The sequence below is a fragment of the Suricata suricatta genome, chromosome X (assembly GCF_006229205.1).
Source record: "Suricata suricatta isolate VVHF042 chromosome X, meerkat_22Aug2017_6uvM2_HiC, whole genome shotgun sequence".
In the NCBI taxonomy this organism is placed as follows: Eukaryota; Metazoa; Chordata; class Mammalia; order Carnivora; family Herpestidae; genus Suricata; species Suricata suricatta.
Genome location: NC_043717.1, coordinates 81,073,337 through 81,089,980, shown reverse-complemented (window position 1 = coordinate 81,089,980; position 16,644 = coordinate 81,073,337).

Here is a 16,644-nt window from a genome sequence, read left to right as displayed (position 1 = left end):
TGACAGCATAGAGCCTGCTTGGGATTCCCTCTCTCCCAGTCTCTCAGTCCCTCTCCTGCTCACATGCCTGCTCTCTCTCTCTCTCTCTTTCTCTCTCTCTCTCTCAAAAGAATGTAAGCCTGGAGGTGGGAGTCGGGCAGGGTCAGAGGGAGAGGCAGAGAAAGATGAATCTTAAGCAGGCTGTAAGCTGAATGTGGATCCAAACCTCCGGGCATCATCTCAAGACCTTGAGATCATGACCTGAGCTTCAATGGGGAATAGGATACTGAACTTACTGAGCCACCTAAATGCCCCTGAAATTCTTTCTATTACAAGGATTGCATTGAATTGTCTTTAATTTATATTTACATTGTTCACACACTGCTAATTTATTTTTAATAACAAATTATCTCATGCTAACACAACTGTCCCTTAGATTGCTTTGGCTTCTTTAAAGTTCTGACATTTCTCCGGTCGCCTGGGTGGCTCAGTTGGTTAAACATCTGACTTTGGCTCAGGTCGTGATCTCACAGTTTGTGGGTTTGAACCTCACGTCGGGCTCTGTGCTGACAGATCAGAGCCTAGAGACTGCTTTGGTTCTGTGTCTCCCTCTCTCTCTGCCTCTACCCTGTTCATGCTCTGTGTCTCTCAAAAATGAATAAATGTTAAAAAAATTTTTTTTAAAGATCCTGACATTCCCATTTGGGATCTTAGTTCCTGTGTTTATTTCACATTCCCTCACTCTTTCAGGTCTTTGTTTTTTATTTTCTTAAAAAATTTTTTAGTGTTTATTTTTTGAGAGAGAGAAACAGCACAAATGGGAGACAGGTAGAGAGAGTGGAAGACACAGAATCCGAAGCAGGCTCCAGGCTCCAAGCCATCAGCATAGAGCCTGATGCGGGGTTGAGCCTATGAACTGTGAGATCGTGACCTGAGCCAAAGTTGGCACTCAACCGACTAAGCCACCCAGGTGTCCCCGGTCTTTGAATTTAATATCCAAATCTATTTATGACTGTCCCTTGTCTTTTCTTAGAGGAAAAGAGGTTTTTAAAAAATATTTTATTTTTTTTGAGACAGAGCACATGTGCGGGAGAGGCAGAGAGAGCAGGGGACAGATGATCTGAATCAGGCTTTGAGCTGAAAGCAGAAAGCCTGATGTGGGGCTCAAACTTATGAACTGTGAGATCATGCCCTGAGCCGAAGTCGGACACTCAACTGACTGAGCCACCCAGAAGCCCTGAGGAAGAAGGTTTGAAGCGCAGTCTGTCCCCGCTTTGGGCTTTATGGCCTGCATGTTACACTCTTTAAGGTGGTTCTGTCATGTGACCAGCTGTGGGATACAGCCCACAGTTGCTCTAGGCATCTGTAGAAGAGAAAGCGTGCTGTACAGTTTTTGGTAATTCCGTTCATGAACCAGGTCACGTTCTTATGGAGACTGCACAGCAGTTTATAGAGCACATTCTCACTCTCCCCATTTTATTGAGGAGGGACTGAGGCTCATCAAAGTTAACACAATTTACAGTGACCACAATATTAGACGTAGAACCGAGACTCTAGTTTTGCGGACTCCAGGGCCAGGGTATGTATGTTTTGACAGCATGTCCCTATTTGCCTGAACGTAGGAGGGGTAGGGTTGGAAACTGGCTTTGATAGACAACTAGGGTTTCAACAGGAAGGGATGGGGAGGGAAGGCCAGGACGGACCGTGAAGGAGCAAGGCACAGAGATGGCACTGATGACTCTGCTGTTTATTCGCAAGACTAACCTCGTTCCTGGTTTTTAATGGAGACTCCAGATCATGGACAGGAATAGGAGGTTGGTAAATAGGGCTGTCCTTTCCTTCCAAACTAAGCCATGACGTTGAAATTTGATGATTGAAACTACAGTAAATTTTTACTCGCTAATTTAAGAGGTGGGCTTGGACACTGACAAAAACGAAGCCTTTATTTGGTTAAATCAGTCTTGTGAAGCATTAGCTATTCTACACATTTAAATGCAAATGAATGTTGCTTTATGACCCTTTGGGGATTTTTCAAGGGGTAAAAGTTCAAATTATTTTGTGAGTTGGATAGCCACTACAGTGAATGGTGACTCTCTAAAAAGGGCTGATCTTATTTTTGAGAAAATATATGTCTAATTTTCTTCCATGATTGGATTTTTTTAACATTTTATTTTTATTTTTGAATGAGTGGAAGTGGGGGAAGGGCAGAGAGAGACGGGGCCAGGGGACCTGAAGCAGGCTCTGTGCTGACAGCAGCCAGCCCCATGTGAGGCTGGAACTCTCGAACTGTGATCATGACCTAAGCCAAAGTCAGATGCTCAACACACTGAGCCATCCAGGCGCCCTGGTCCATGATTGGATTTTAATCAAAAGAAACATTTGGATCAACCTCTTTTAAGCTACCATGCTCTGGCAGAATGACCAGATTTACATCTAGGGATTTTTTTTTAAATTATATAGTTGTTTTGTTTATTTATTTTTGAGACAATGAGAGAGCATGCGCAGGGGAGGGGCAGAGAGAGAGGGAGACACAGAATCTGAAACAGGCTCCGGGCTCTGAGCTGCCAGCACAGAACCCGATGTGGGGCTCGAACCCACGGACTGTGAGATAATGACCTGAGCCGATGTCAGACACTTAGCTGACTGAGCCACCCAGGTGCCCCTACATCTAGGTTTTAAACTGGAAATAATCTAGGTTAAGTGCAGCGGTTCTCAAAGTTGAGCCTACATCAGAATGAATCACCTGAAGCTTTATTAAAACACAGCTCTCTGGGCCCTGCTTCCAGGGATTACCATGCATTAGGTATCTGGTGGGTCCCTATAATTTGCCTTTCTGACAAGTACTCAGGTAATGTTAATGATGCTTTTCATGGACCATACCTTGAGAAGCCCTTCCCTAGGCTGATTTCTCACAGACCCTCTCTATCACAGAATCAGTCAGATGAAATAAACAACCAAACCCTCAGCCGATTTGAGGCACACGTGAGTACTTTGCTGAAATGTCCTATGTTTAGTACATTGGGGTCAGCAACAGGGAGCTCTATAAGGAAGCAGTTCAGTAAAATGGAAAGAATACAAACCTCTTGAGTCAGGCCCTCTGAATTCCAGTGCCAGCTCTAATTTTACCAGATAAATAGCTTCGTAGGTCAGTAAGTCACTTAACATCTCTAAACTTGAGTGTCTTGATCTCTAAAACTGATTTAATGATATACAGTTATGTTAGGATTCCTGGGAGGATTGAATGCAACTATCCAGGGTCAATTTGGATGTCTGTGTTGATTCGATATTTGACCAATGTGCACTTTATTTTTGTTTTTTAGGAGACTGTGCATGTGAGTGGGGAAGGGGCAGAGGGAAAGAAAGAGAATTTTATACAGGGTCCAAGTTCCGTGCAGAACTGGATATAGGACTCTATCCCAGGACCCTGGGATTGTAACCTGAGCCAAAATCAAGAGACAGTCAACCTACTGAGCCATCCTTGTGCCCCAGTGTGAACCATATTGAAGAAAAGGATACTTGAGTAGATTTTTGAGGGTATAAGTGGAATTGTATGTCTCTACTTGTGCTTTACCTTCATAAGGTCGAATATTTAGGGGCGCCTTGGTGGCTCACTTGGTTAAGCATCCGACTCTTGGTTTTGGCTCAGGTCATGATCTCACGGTTCGTGAGTTTAAACCTGCCTGCTTGGGGTTCTCTCACTCTCTCCCTCTTTGCCCCTTCCCTGCTCGTGCTCTCTCTCTTTGAAAATGAATAAATGTGCCTTTAAAGAAAAGTTTGACTATTTATTGCCCAGAACGTGGCTCCTCCATATGAGTTTGGTACCTCCGTAATGTCCTATCTGAATAACATGATCTGCCAGTTAGGATCTGTGATGTAGAAATTAGTATTTCTCAAATTCTCCTTCAGTTGGATTCCTTCAAGTTGGAATCCTTTTGAAGTACAAGGAAGGTTGCTGTCATGAGGTGTCAAAGGAGTAGCTATTTACTCTCTCATTCCTGCCCCTTTTATTTTTTTTAGTTTTTATTTCTTTTGGTGGAGGAGGAGCAGTGGGAGCGGGAGAGAGAATCCTATGCAGACTCTGCATTCTCAGCATGGAGCCTGACGTGGGGCTCAATCTCAAAAAAACCGTGAGTTCATGAATTGAGTGGAAATCAAAAGTCAGACACTTAACCAGCTGAGCCACCCAGGTGCCCCTGCCCCCCCCCCACTTTTTTTTTTTAATGTTCTATTTCTTTTTGATACTGAGAGAGGGGAGGGGCAGAGGGAGAGGAACGTACAGAATCCAAAGACAGGCTCCAGGCTCTGAGCAGTCAGCACAGAGATCGTTGCGGGGCTTGAACCCACGAACGTGAGATCATGACCTGAGCTGAAGTCAGTGGCTCAACCGAGTGAGCCACCCAGGTGCCCTGCCCCTGCCCCTTTTAAGAATAAACTATAGAAGACAAAGGTTCCTGAGAGCCTTTAAAGGCCTAAAGTCTTGAGGTGTAAGATCAAATTTTTCCTAGGGGTTCAAAGGCAAGTGTCTTAGACAACTAGTGATCGCTGTTCAATGGTCCAGGCTATAAACTACCAGAAACGTTGGTTCTCACTCGTCATCCCTATAGTAAGAGCTTGCGTCTTGGTCTCTGAATCGATTCATGTGGTCTTTGATCTGCCTTTGGGATGTAATTGTCTGTTGGTATGTTTCTACTGTCATAATTATATGTTCATATGTCAGTGTTCCTTTCTGTCCCCCTGAAATCTTGCTGGGCTGTGTGGTCTGTGAATCTTACCATTCCACTCCCTATTCACGGGGTCAGAATCCCCATTTAACAAGAGCCTTAGATGACTCCTATGCACACTGACTTTTGAGAAGTACTCATCCAGGTGACCTCTAGAGTCCTTCGAGGGCTAATGTTTAGGGTTCTATGGAAACTTGTAAATTTTTGTACTCCTGTCCTCTCAGAAGTCATTACTTCAATGGTTACTGCCTAACTTCTTCAGTAACTGACTCCAATGTCACTTCTTCTGTTGTGAATACCTTTTGTTCTGTTGATGCCCCTTTTGTTTATTCTAAAATAGCATGTTATCATATTGCCTTCCAGTAGACCAGTGATCGGCCAGGCTGGATTTGAATTCCAAACAGCTACACAGCTTTGTAATTTAATTTCTTTTTTTTTTTACATAGAGACAGAGGGCACAAGTGAGTGTGGGCAGACTGAGAGAGGGAGAGAATCCCATAAGGGGTAGAGAGAGGGAGAGAGATGCGGGGCTTACCCACAGCAGGGCTCGGACTCCCCTGAGGTGGGACTCGAGCTCAAGAGCCTTGAGATCATGACCTGAACAGAAGTCAGACTCTTAATTGACTGAGCCACCCAAGCACCTCGATACACATATCAGATCAAGTACCAATATGAGGGGGAAAAACATCACCTCTCTGTGGGGCCAGGGCTATTTCTTTTTTCCATTAAAAAAATTTTTTTTAGTGTTTATTTTTGTGAGAGCATGAGCAGTGGAGGGGCAGAGAGAGAGAGAGAGAGATGGGGAATAGAGTATCCAATGCAGGGTCTGCACTGACAGCAGCGGACCTGACGTGGGGCGCAAACCCATGAAATGTGAGTTCATGATCTGAGCCAGTTAGAAGTTGGATGTTTAACGAACTGAGCCACCCAGGTGTCCCTCCAATCTTTTGTCTGACAAAATATTTATTGAATGAGGGGACAGATGAGTTGCTTATTTGTCTTTTACAACAGATTGAACTCTTCCTTGGAAGGTCCTTGTTTTTCTATCTGAAGCTTTGGAGAAGGCCCGGGAAATAATAGGTGTTCAACACGTGAATTCCTGTTACCAGACCCTTTCTGAAGGCTTTGCAGGCAGAAGCAAGCTTGAAGTCATTCCACTGCCATTTTGTAGCTCTTTTTGGCACCTTACGTGATCATTCACTCCATTTATGTCATCCATGGTGTTTGATATTTATTGCCATGTAGTGAACTAGATGCTTATGATACAGTGGCAAACAAGGCAGGGAACTGTGTATTTTCTTGGAGCGTATATTTCAGTAGAATAGACACACAAAAGAAAGCCAGTGAAAAGATGAAGAAAACAATTAAACATTTGAATCAATGTGGTAAAGGCAACAAAACAAGAAGCTGGGAAATTGAATAGTGTGCTCAAGGGTGGTAAAGGAGCAGGTATTATATGGAAAGATACGTAGGTCGATACTCAAAAGAGGAGATGAATTTTGTGAAGGTGAAGATGCGCTCACGAGCATGGGAGGCAGAGATGTTGACGTGTGCAGTGGATCCAAGGCAGGACGGTCCTCAGCTTGTTGTAAACCAGAGAAGAGACCAATGTAACTGGAGCTCAGTGAGTAGGAAGGATTTAAGGCTAAGTCCTGTTGGCGTTAATGGCAGGGAAATATGAATGCCTCAGAGTTGCTCTGACCTAGTCATCCTCCTCTGTGAGTAACAATGGACCTAATTATTTTCAGTTGGGGTAATGCCTCATTACCTACAAGTCATACCAAGGAAAGCTGGTTTGGAGGTTGATGGAGCCAACAGATGTCCTTACCTCCCAGCAAACTGAAATCTATTTCTGGGCTCTCATGGCTGTTGGCCAGCCATCCCAAGGAAACTTGAGATAGTTTTGCATGTGAGGAAGGCAGAACAGATCGATAGGATTGTGTTTTGAGATGATCTTGGCTAACTCATCAATGTCAAGGAGTGTCCTAACATGCAATGCAACGTTACGCCACCTACAAGAAATGCCCGTCACATAGTGTCATGGATACCAATCAAAATAACAATTGCTTTTGAAGCCAGGCATGCCAAGAAGGGCTGTGGGAAGGAGAGAGTTAGGAGGAAAGCCAAAGCCTTCTTCCCCTTACTTCACCTAACCTGTTTCAACTTCAGAATTCTTACTTCTGAGATCAGGAGACTTACAGCAATTCTATAAACCAACTGGTGTGAGGCTAAAGTAAGATAATGCACGTATAGCGGTTCCCAGGGCCTGTCACCAGGTCATCTATTCCTTTCCTAGCTGGCTACGATTGGCTATAAAGACTAGGAAAACACTTTGCAAAATCTTTGTGGGCAAGATCCTGCAAGAAGGCTGTCCATCTGCTTTTTCATCCCTGCCAGCTGGTATCAGTCATGCTTGGTAGCCAAAGAGTCTCAGAGCTAAGATTCATTGGCAAAATGATCTTAATTGAAAGGTGAGAAGTGAGTACAATTCACTGCCCCCAGGCCGTGGTGGATTTTTATCTGAAAAATGGAATGAAGGAGAAGAGAGGTGGGGGCACCTGGGTGGCTCTGTCGGTTAAGTGTGAAACTTTGGCTCAGGTCATAATCTCATGGTTCATGGGTTCGAGTGCTGCATCGGACTCTGTGCTGATGGCTTGCAGCCTGGAGCCTGCTTCAGATTCTGTGTTTCCCTGTGTCTCTGCTCCTCCCTCACTTGCTCTCTGTCTCTCTCTCTCTCAAAAATAATTAAACATTTAAAAAAAGTTTCCCCCCCAAAAAATAATAAGAAGGGTGGCTTTCCTATTTGTTTCCACCCACCTAAAGCCGTGACAGTCACCCCGTGGCTGAGAAATTAGACCCCAGGCATGGGGTAAACAGAGTCGCTGGTCATGATATACATCTCTAACTATAAAGAACCAAGGAAGATTCTAGAGGTGCAGTGAAAGAAGCAAATCACAGAAGAGAGAAGCATTACAGAAACTCACACTGGATTCGGCAGAAAATAAGAAGTAATTTCCATGAGTATGTGTGAGTGGTGTGTGGGTGTGAGAGTATGGAGAGTGTGTGAGAATATGTGGTGTATGCGTGAGAGAGATGGTATATGGGGTGTTTGGGTTGGGTATGTGAGATAGTATATGCAGTGTGTGTGTGTGTGTGTGTGTGTGTGTGTGTGTGTGTGTGAGAGAGAGAGAGTGACACGAAACGAGAATACAGACAGATCAAGGATCTCAAGCATCTTTTTTTCTTCCAATCCAGGAGGGTTTTCCTCACTTGCCTTCAAAACCAGATTGCCGTGGGGAGTGGTATGTTCTTGAATCGGCCCCTTTGTGGCCGAGGAGAAGCCATTGTTGTTAAACTATAAACGGGGCCATTCATTGGTATGGAAATAAGGTTTCGTAGGAGCAAGCACAGCTGAAGTATGAATACGCTCTTACTTCAGCTCCGAACACAGAAACGATTGTTGTTGACAGACCGTTGGAGTGACCGCCAGTGTGTGTCAGAGAGGTTGATGGTCTATCCTCACCAGACTGGGTTGAGAAGGGCTTTACCAGCTGGTCCTAAAAAAGACACGCAATGAATACAGGTACAGGCCGTGTGGGTGCTTGGCAGCAATATGACCTTCCTGCCCTCGTCTGATTGTGCCTTTCTTGTCTGCAGGTGATGCAGGAACATGCGCTGACCCCGACAAGTACGAAAGAATCGCGGTTAGCTCTAACGTAGTTTGGACACTGTGCGGACATATTGAGCACTATAATTAGAATTCTTGTGCGGTTTTTGTAAACCTTTGGTTTCTTCTCATTTCAAATATTTGTTTTTGAGAGAGAGTGAGTGAGGGAGGGGCAGAGCGAGAGGGGGGACAGAAGATTCGAAGCAGGATGTGTGCTGACAGCAGTGAGCCCGATGAGGGGCTCCAACTCCCAAAGCGTGAGATCCTGACCTGAGTGGATGTTAGATACTCAATGGAATTAGCCACCCAGGTGCCCCATAAATCTTTTCTTTTAAATATCATTAAGGTTCTGGGGTGCCTGGGTGGCTCAGTCTGTTGAGCATCTGACTCTTGACTTTGGCTCAGTTAATGATCTCACAGTTTGTGGGTTCAAGCCCCACATTGGGCTCTGGCCACAGAGCCTGGTTGGGATATCCTCTCTCTCTCTCTCTCTCTCTCTCTCTCGCTCTCTCTCTCTCTCTCTCTCTCTCAAAACAAACAAACTTAAAAAAAATCACTAAGGATCCCTGGAGTTCTTTCAAATGGAAGCCACGAAGAGATCATTTGGAATCAACCATAGGCTGATATGCACCATCATCCAGTGCAATTCCGCTGCTATTGTGACCAAGAGTCTATCATGTAAAGCCTTGCTGATGTGACTAAGGAAGTACTCTTGTAGCTGGATAAAGAAAATGAACAAACAAGGGGCACCTAGGTGGCTCAGTCGGTTAAGCATCCAACCTTGGCTCAGGTCATGATCTTGCAGTTTGTGGGTTCGAGCCCCACATCGAGCTCTGTGCTGGCAGCTCACAGCCTGCACCCTGCTTCGTATTCTGTGTCTCCCTCTCCCTCTTTGCCCCTCCCTTGCTCAAGAGATGATGCCCCTCCCTTGCTCAAGAGATGATGCCCCTCCCATCTCTCTCTCTCTCTCTCAAAAATAAACACACACACACACACACACACACACACACACACATATGAATAAGAAAATGAACGGGCTAGGTTATCTGTTTCTGTATCAACCAGTGATTCTGTTAATGAAATAAAACCACCTTTCTGACCCATCCATGTAATCACATGGTCAAGAAACACCTCTTAGATTTGCTGGTTGAGTTAAAAAAAAAGAAAAAGAATTCTTCTGCCTTTCAACTAAAAGTGAATTGGTGGGTTGTTTCAATGAGCTAACGATGTGGCACTGCATATACTGTTTTTCTCAGCATATCCAGACATTGGTAGCTAGCAGTTTTATGGTCTGAAATTAACTGAGTAATAAATCTGGAAAATATCATCCAAAAATATGTTTCTTTTCTTTCTTCCTTTTTTTTTTCTTGGCACTCCATGTGGATATTTAATTGCCAACACATACTTACACATGATGACGAGACACTGTGTTAACAATTATGTTCAGCCTTTCTAAAATGGCTTCAGGGAATGAATCACCTGCAGAAAGCAATCAACTGTCCCAAATGTGGTTTCAGTGACAGTCATTTTTTTAGATGTTTGTTTATTTTTGAGAGAGACAGAGAGTGAGAGAGCATGAGCAGGGGGGAGGGGCAGAGACAGAGAGAGAGAGGGGAAGGTTGAGGGGGAGGAGGATACACAATCTGAAGCAGGCTCCAAGCTCTGAGCTGTCAGCACAGAGCCCGATGTGGGGCTTGAACCCACGAAACACGACATTATGACCCGAGCTGAAGTCAGATGCTTAAGCAAGCAACAGAGCCACCCAGGCACCACCGAAGTTTATTTTTTACTTAAAAAATGTTTTTAACCTTTATTTCAGAGAGAGAGAGAGAGAGAGAAACAGAGAGAAACAGAGCACCAGTGGGGGAGGAGCACAGAGAGAAAGGGAGACAAAGAATCCAAAGCAGGCTCTAGGCTCCGAGGTATCAGCCCAGAGCCCGACACAAAACATGAACCCACCAACCATGAGATCATGACCTAAGCCAAAGATGGGTGCTTAACCCACTGAGCCACCAAGGCACCCCGAGGAATAGTCAATGTTTATAACGCTTTGATCTCTACAAGGACTTAGTAAAACATTCAGTCATATTTAACAGAGTTTCTTTCAGTCTAGATGTCAGTAATAAGAATATAAACTTGCTTTATTTTACTGTATCCAGTTAAACTGTTTCTGCAGACACAATGGAGGAGATACCACATGTTATTTTTCCAGGTCTTATAAGAAAGAGGAAGGAAATGAGATAATATCAGAATATTGAGCTCGCCATCACTATTTATTTGCAATGACACAATTAGTGTGATAAAGGTATCTGTGTGTAATCTAGAACCTCAGCATTTGATCAGGTCCTGAATTCTAAGTGTTTCTTATGAAGAGCCAGCTGGCTGGCTGCTCAGAACTTGGCAGCAGGACCGGCCAGTGCCGTTTCCACTGTGCGTGTGAGCATGAGCGCACCTGCCCAGGTCTAGTGCATAGGGGCAGGTTTTGTGTCTTTTCAGAATTCTCTGCTCCCAATATTGTGGATACTTTGGGCCCCAGCGTGCTCTGTTCTGTATCAGAGCCACGTTATCCATAGCCAGTATTTTGAGTAGACACAACCCCCCTGTTTTGTACAAGTGGGAGGAGGATGACTAAGAGGCCTCTCCCCAGTTGAGCGTAGTCCCTGAGGAGGCATGCCCTTGAACGGAGCCATCTTACTATTTCCTTGGGGGGTGGACAATGTGTGAGCATCCTCCTGGACACAAAGGCACAAAGAGTCAGTCAACAGGTGCATGAGGACGGCAGGAGCCTATCGGAGTAACTGGTACACCGGGCCGTCACACTGAATGGCTCAAGCATCTGGATAATTAGAACCTAGCGTGCGGCAGGAAGCTCCCATTACACATTTCTTTCCTTCACGGAAGCTCAGCTGGGGAGGAAGAGACACATCCTCAGCTAGAATATAATTTTACGTTCATTGTATCTGGAAGTGACTGGGTTTCAAGGAGGATCATCTGGAACCAGAAGTCATTACTGACTTATTGCTACTGTCCCATACTATTCTGTTGTTGTTGTTGTTGTTGTTTTAAGTTTATTTTGAGAGAGAGAGAGAGTGCCTGTGCGTGAGCGAGATAGGAGCAGAGTGGGGGGTGGAAGAGAATTCCAGGCAGATTCTGCACTGTCAGTACAGAGCGCGACTCAGGGCTCCATCCCATGAACCAAGAGATCATGACCTGAGCTGAGGTCAAGAATGGGACTCTTAACTGACTGAGCCCCCCAGGCACTCCCGTGTTATTACAAGATCTATTTCTTGCTATCCTCATGGCTTATAGAGCTAGTTTCTGAGCCTTCTCTACTGTCTTTACTCATTCATCATCCTGCAATTAAGATTAATGCCATCTGAATTACACTACTTTCTACTTGTTTTTTTGACCTTAGCTCATACAATTCTTTTTTATATGTACACTCCTTCCTCAAAGCCCTTGATTTCTATTTGCTGGAACGTTGCTCTATATAAATATATGGTATCTGTTATACTAACAGTGTCATGTAGAATTGTACAGTGCACAGCATGCACAATTGTACATGGTGGTACACTTTTTTCAACAATATTTATCCCTATTTCATTTCACTAACCTAGAGTTACTACTCTGCCTCCACGTATTCCAATCTAGTAGCTTCTTCTTCGGTTGCCACCTCCTATGTTTATCTTTCTTTTTATCAGTCTTAGTACAACTGCTCATACCCATGATACTCTGCTTCTTCTCCTGATGTCTTGTATTGACATTCTATTAACTGGGTTCTGTGTTCTGGGTCTCACGAGGCTGAAATTAGGTGTTGGCCAGGCTAGAGCCTTATCTGGATATTCTGGAAAAGACTCTGCATTTTGTTCTTTTCAGACCCTTGGCAGAATTCAGTTCCTTAGCTGTGACACTAAGATCTCATTGCCTTGTTTGCTGTCAGCCAGGGGTTCTTCTCAAACCCCACAGCCGGTCTGAATTCCTCAGCCTGTGACATTCTCCATCCTCAAAATCAGCAACCATTTTCTCCTGTGTTCCAGTTTTTCGGACCTTCCTTCCCGGCATCAGGTTGACCAAAGTCTGCATTTAAACAGCATGTATGATGAGATTATACAAATCCAGGTAACTCGCTTTGGACAAGGAAGGTCATGGGCATAGCATGCAGTCTCGGGAGTAACACTGTGGGGTGACAATCCTAGGGACCAAAATCCAGCCAGGGAGCTCTATGATGCCTCCTACTGCTTAACATGATTTTTTTTTGTTTATTTATTTATTTTTGGGAGAGAGAGCACGAGAGAGTGTGTGTGCATGCCAATGGTTGGGCAGAGGGAGAGAGAGAATCTCAAGCAGGCTCCGTGCTGTCAGTGCAGAGCCCCATACAGGGCTTGAACTCATGAATCAGGAGATCATGACCTGAGCGGCTCTCAAGAGTGGGATGCTTCACTTGACTGAGCCACCCAGGTGCCCCTGCTTAACTTAATTCCATAATCAATCTTAACCCCGTAGTCCATGACTTCAACCACAGTTTGCTATTATTCCTTATTTCCTCATCCCATTGTTCTTTACTCAGCCATCCTGGTAACTCCCCTGTGGCTCAATACGCCAACCTCTGTCATTCCTAACCTCTAGGCTGCTATGAAAAGTGGGAATTCTTGGTAACTTGCACTTATGGCTTTCATTTGTATGACTTTTTTTCTCGAATACTACTGCTAGAGGGTTCTTTATCTTTTTAATTCATTAAATGCAATTCTGATCATGTCTGTAGATCTGTATTTAAAATTATGTAACGGATCCCCATAGATTATAGGGCCAAGCCTTGACTCCTTAATCTGGCGTATGAGTACCTTCTGGAGCTGACGTTACCCGTCACAACCCTCATATAGGAACCTCACCTCCAACAATATGACATTAGTAATTGTATAGTTCTTTGTTCATGCCATACTTTCACATACTTCCATGTCTTATGCAGATTGTTTACCTGATCCTCCCGACCCATTATTTTTCTTGTCTTCTGCTAACCCTTCACGGCATAGTTCAAATATCTCCCTAGGAAGACTTTTTTGTACCAGTCACTTTTTTTCTTTTTGCCTTGGGCAAAGCTACTCATTACTTCCACCGAAAACCTGTATCATCTTAATTTCATTTTAGAGAGAAAGAAGGCAAGTTGGGCACGTTGCTCAGAGGGGGAGAGAGAGGAAGAGAATGAGAATCTAAAGTGGGCTCCCGCTCAGCACAGAGTCCCACTCAGGACTCAATCCCATGACCCTGGAGTCATGACCTGAGCCAAAACCACGAGTTGGAGGCTCAAATGCCTTGAGCCACCCAGGCGCCCCCCAAACCTGTATCATGTATCAAACCACTTTGGTTTTAAGACTGTGAGCACTCTCAGGAGGAGTCAGATTCTTCCCTTCTCTTCCTGCTTCCCTTCCTCCTGACTCAGATGAGGAGGTTAGCACGTATAGGCCCTCTCACTATGTGTTTGAATAATTGGAGTTATTGTCAATGGAAAAATTTTGGGGACTCTTACATTTGACTCTAGAACAACGTGGGTCTTATGGGTGCCAATCTCCCACATAGTGGAAAGTTGAAGGATAACTTTTGGCTCCCTAAAAACTTAACTACTAATAGCCTACTGTTGACTTGAAGCCTTACCCATGACATAAACGATCAATTAATGAATGCATTTTGTAGGTTATATGTATGATATACTGTATTCCTACATGAAAGTAAGCTGGAGAAAGGAACATGTTTTTAAAATGATAAGGAAGAGAAAATACATTTACAGCTCTTTACTGGATTAAGAAACTTTTTTTTAATGTTTATTTTATTTTTGAGAAAGAGAGAGAGAGACAGAGCATGAGCAAGGGAGGGCCAGAGAGAGAGAGGGAGACACAGAATCTGAAGCAGGCTCCAGGCTCCAAGCTCTTAGCACAGAGCCCGATGCGGGGCTCAAACTCACATACCACGAGATAATGACCTGAGCTGAAGTCAGCCGCTTAACCCACTGAGCCACCTAGGCGCCCTTGGTTTTGTTTTTTTAAATGCATGTTTCGTTGTAGAGAGAGTACAAGTAGGGGAGACGGGCAAAGAGAGAGAGAAGCAGGCTCTGTGATCCGTGAGGAGCCCTACATAGGTCTCGATCCCAGGACCCAAGGTTTATGACCCGAGCCTTAAACAAGAGTGGGTTACTCAGCTGACTGAGACACCCAGGTGCTCCTGAAATTCAAGCTTTTCTCTGTGATTATATTCCTCGCGTTTTTGATTCCTAGATAAATTGAGTATTTATAAGAAAGAGATGGAAACTAAGTGAATAAACCGGTGTCATAGTCTTTGGTCTTTAGTCATAGTTGAACCTTTTAACTAGCTAACCATTTTCCCATCCGGTGATTTAAGTTGTATTGAGGAACAAGGTGGGATACCTTTTGTGGGAAATATTCATAAAAAATTTGCAGTTGATTGCCTTTGGCTTTCTTCCTTATGCTATTGCTGCCTACTAATGTATTTTGTTTCTCTAATTATGCTCTGCCAGTTTCCTTTAGCGTGCCAGGATTGCAAGTTTTTATTTCCTATCTAAAAAATAATTGAATGCATAAAGGAGTAGAATGTGAATTATCTCTGGTCACTGTAGGTACCGAAAGAAATCCTTTCCTTCAAGTGTAGTGTATAACATGGATAGACACCAGGAAGCAGGCTGAAGGCTGTCCATGGCACGTCCCCAGGGAATTTTAACCACCATCATTCAGTATATTAATTTGTGCTAATTTGGGATCCTGTATTTTCCTTAATGTAGTTTGGTCAAAAGTGTGCTATTCCCATATATGACATTGAACTTGGTTACTTCGCTTCTACCAAATGCTTATATATTCCAAATATGGTCCTCTATTTAACAAGCATATAGATTGACTTGTGTTATACTTTAACAATAAAAAGATATTGCTTGATGGGCTCTTGTGTGGCTCAGTTGGTTAAATGCCCAGCTCTAGATTTCAGCTCAAGTCACGATCTCAGGGTTGGTGGGTTTGAGCCCTGCACTGGGCTGACAGTGCACAGCCTGCTTGGGATTCTCTCTCTCTTTCTTTCTCTCTCTCTCCCCCTCCCCTACTTGCTCTTGCTCTCTCTCTCTCTCAAAGTACATAAATAAACTTGAAAAAATTTTGAATAAAGATATAAAGACATTTAAACATCTTTTGGTTTGAAAATGAATGCAGTTTTATAAGATAAAAATGCAATTCCATCTCATGTATCAAGTCATGTCGCTAACTCAATTATTTTAGAACAGAATGGTAGGCTTTCTCTTGCTCTGTTAATTCCCACAGTTGTTCTTAGCTTGGTTTTCTTCCTGTGGATTGATTTCTTGTTTGTATATATGCACAAGAAGCTTCTACTGCTAAATTCTGAGTAGTCCCTGGTGAGTTCAGGTGCTCCTATAGGTTTTTAATAGCCCCTATTCAGCCTTTCTGATCTCCTTATAACCTAGTGTTTCTGGAAGGATTTACCTATTGCTAGGAAGATGCTGTTGACTTTATGGAGGGGATGTTATTCGATAACCAATGTGATGAACAATTCCTTTTCCAAAGTCAGGGACTGCTCACCAGTACTGTCTGTTAGGAGTACTACTGGTTGGAAAGGGCTCAATCTGTTGAGCATCTGACTCTTGATTTTTGCTCAGGTCATTATCTGACGGTTCATGGGTTTGAGCCCTGCATCGACCTCTGCACAGATGGTGTTGAGCCTGCTTGGGATTCTTTCTCTCCCTCCATCTGCCCCTCCCTTCCTCTCTCTCTCTTTCTCGCTCCCTCTCTCCTCTCTCTCAACATAAAGTTAAAAAATATTTTAGGGGTGGAGCCAAGATGGTGGAGAGGAAGGGAGCTCTGTAAACTCCGTCCGCACCATTTTTCGAACTGAGAAGGATATTACGTTCATCTGCGAGAGCGGAAGGAGAAAATACGAACTCCAGAAGGAATAGAACCTCAAGGATATCTGAGTGAGTGGGGGCGAACGGGGGAGATCCGAAAACGGGCCATCCCGGGACAGGCAGGGGAGGTAAGATCCCCAGCCTAACGTGGTGCAAGTGCGCAGTGCCTGAGAGACAAAGGGAAGAGACAGAGTCGGAACACGCTCATAGAACTGTCTCTGGGGAAGAGGTATAGAACGCTTGGCTGCGCTTGGAGACAGAAAGCACTCCATAGATAACTGCTGGGCAGCGGGGCGCAAGAGAAGGAATAGCCCCCAGCCCTAAGCCATCTCGGCGGGGAATCAGAGGCATCTGTGGCTGTGAGT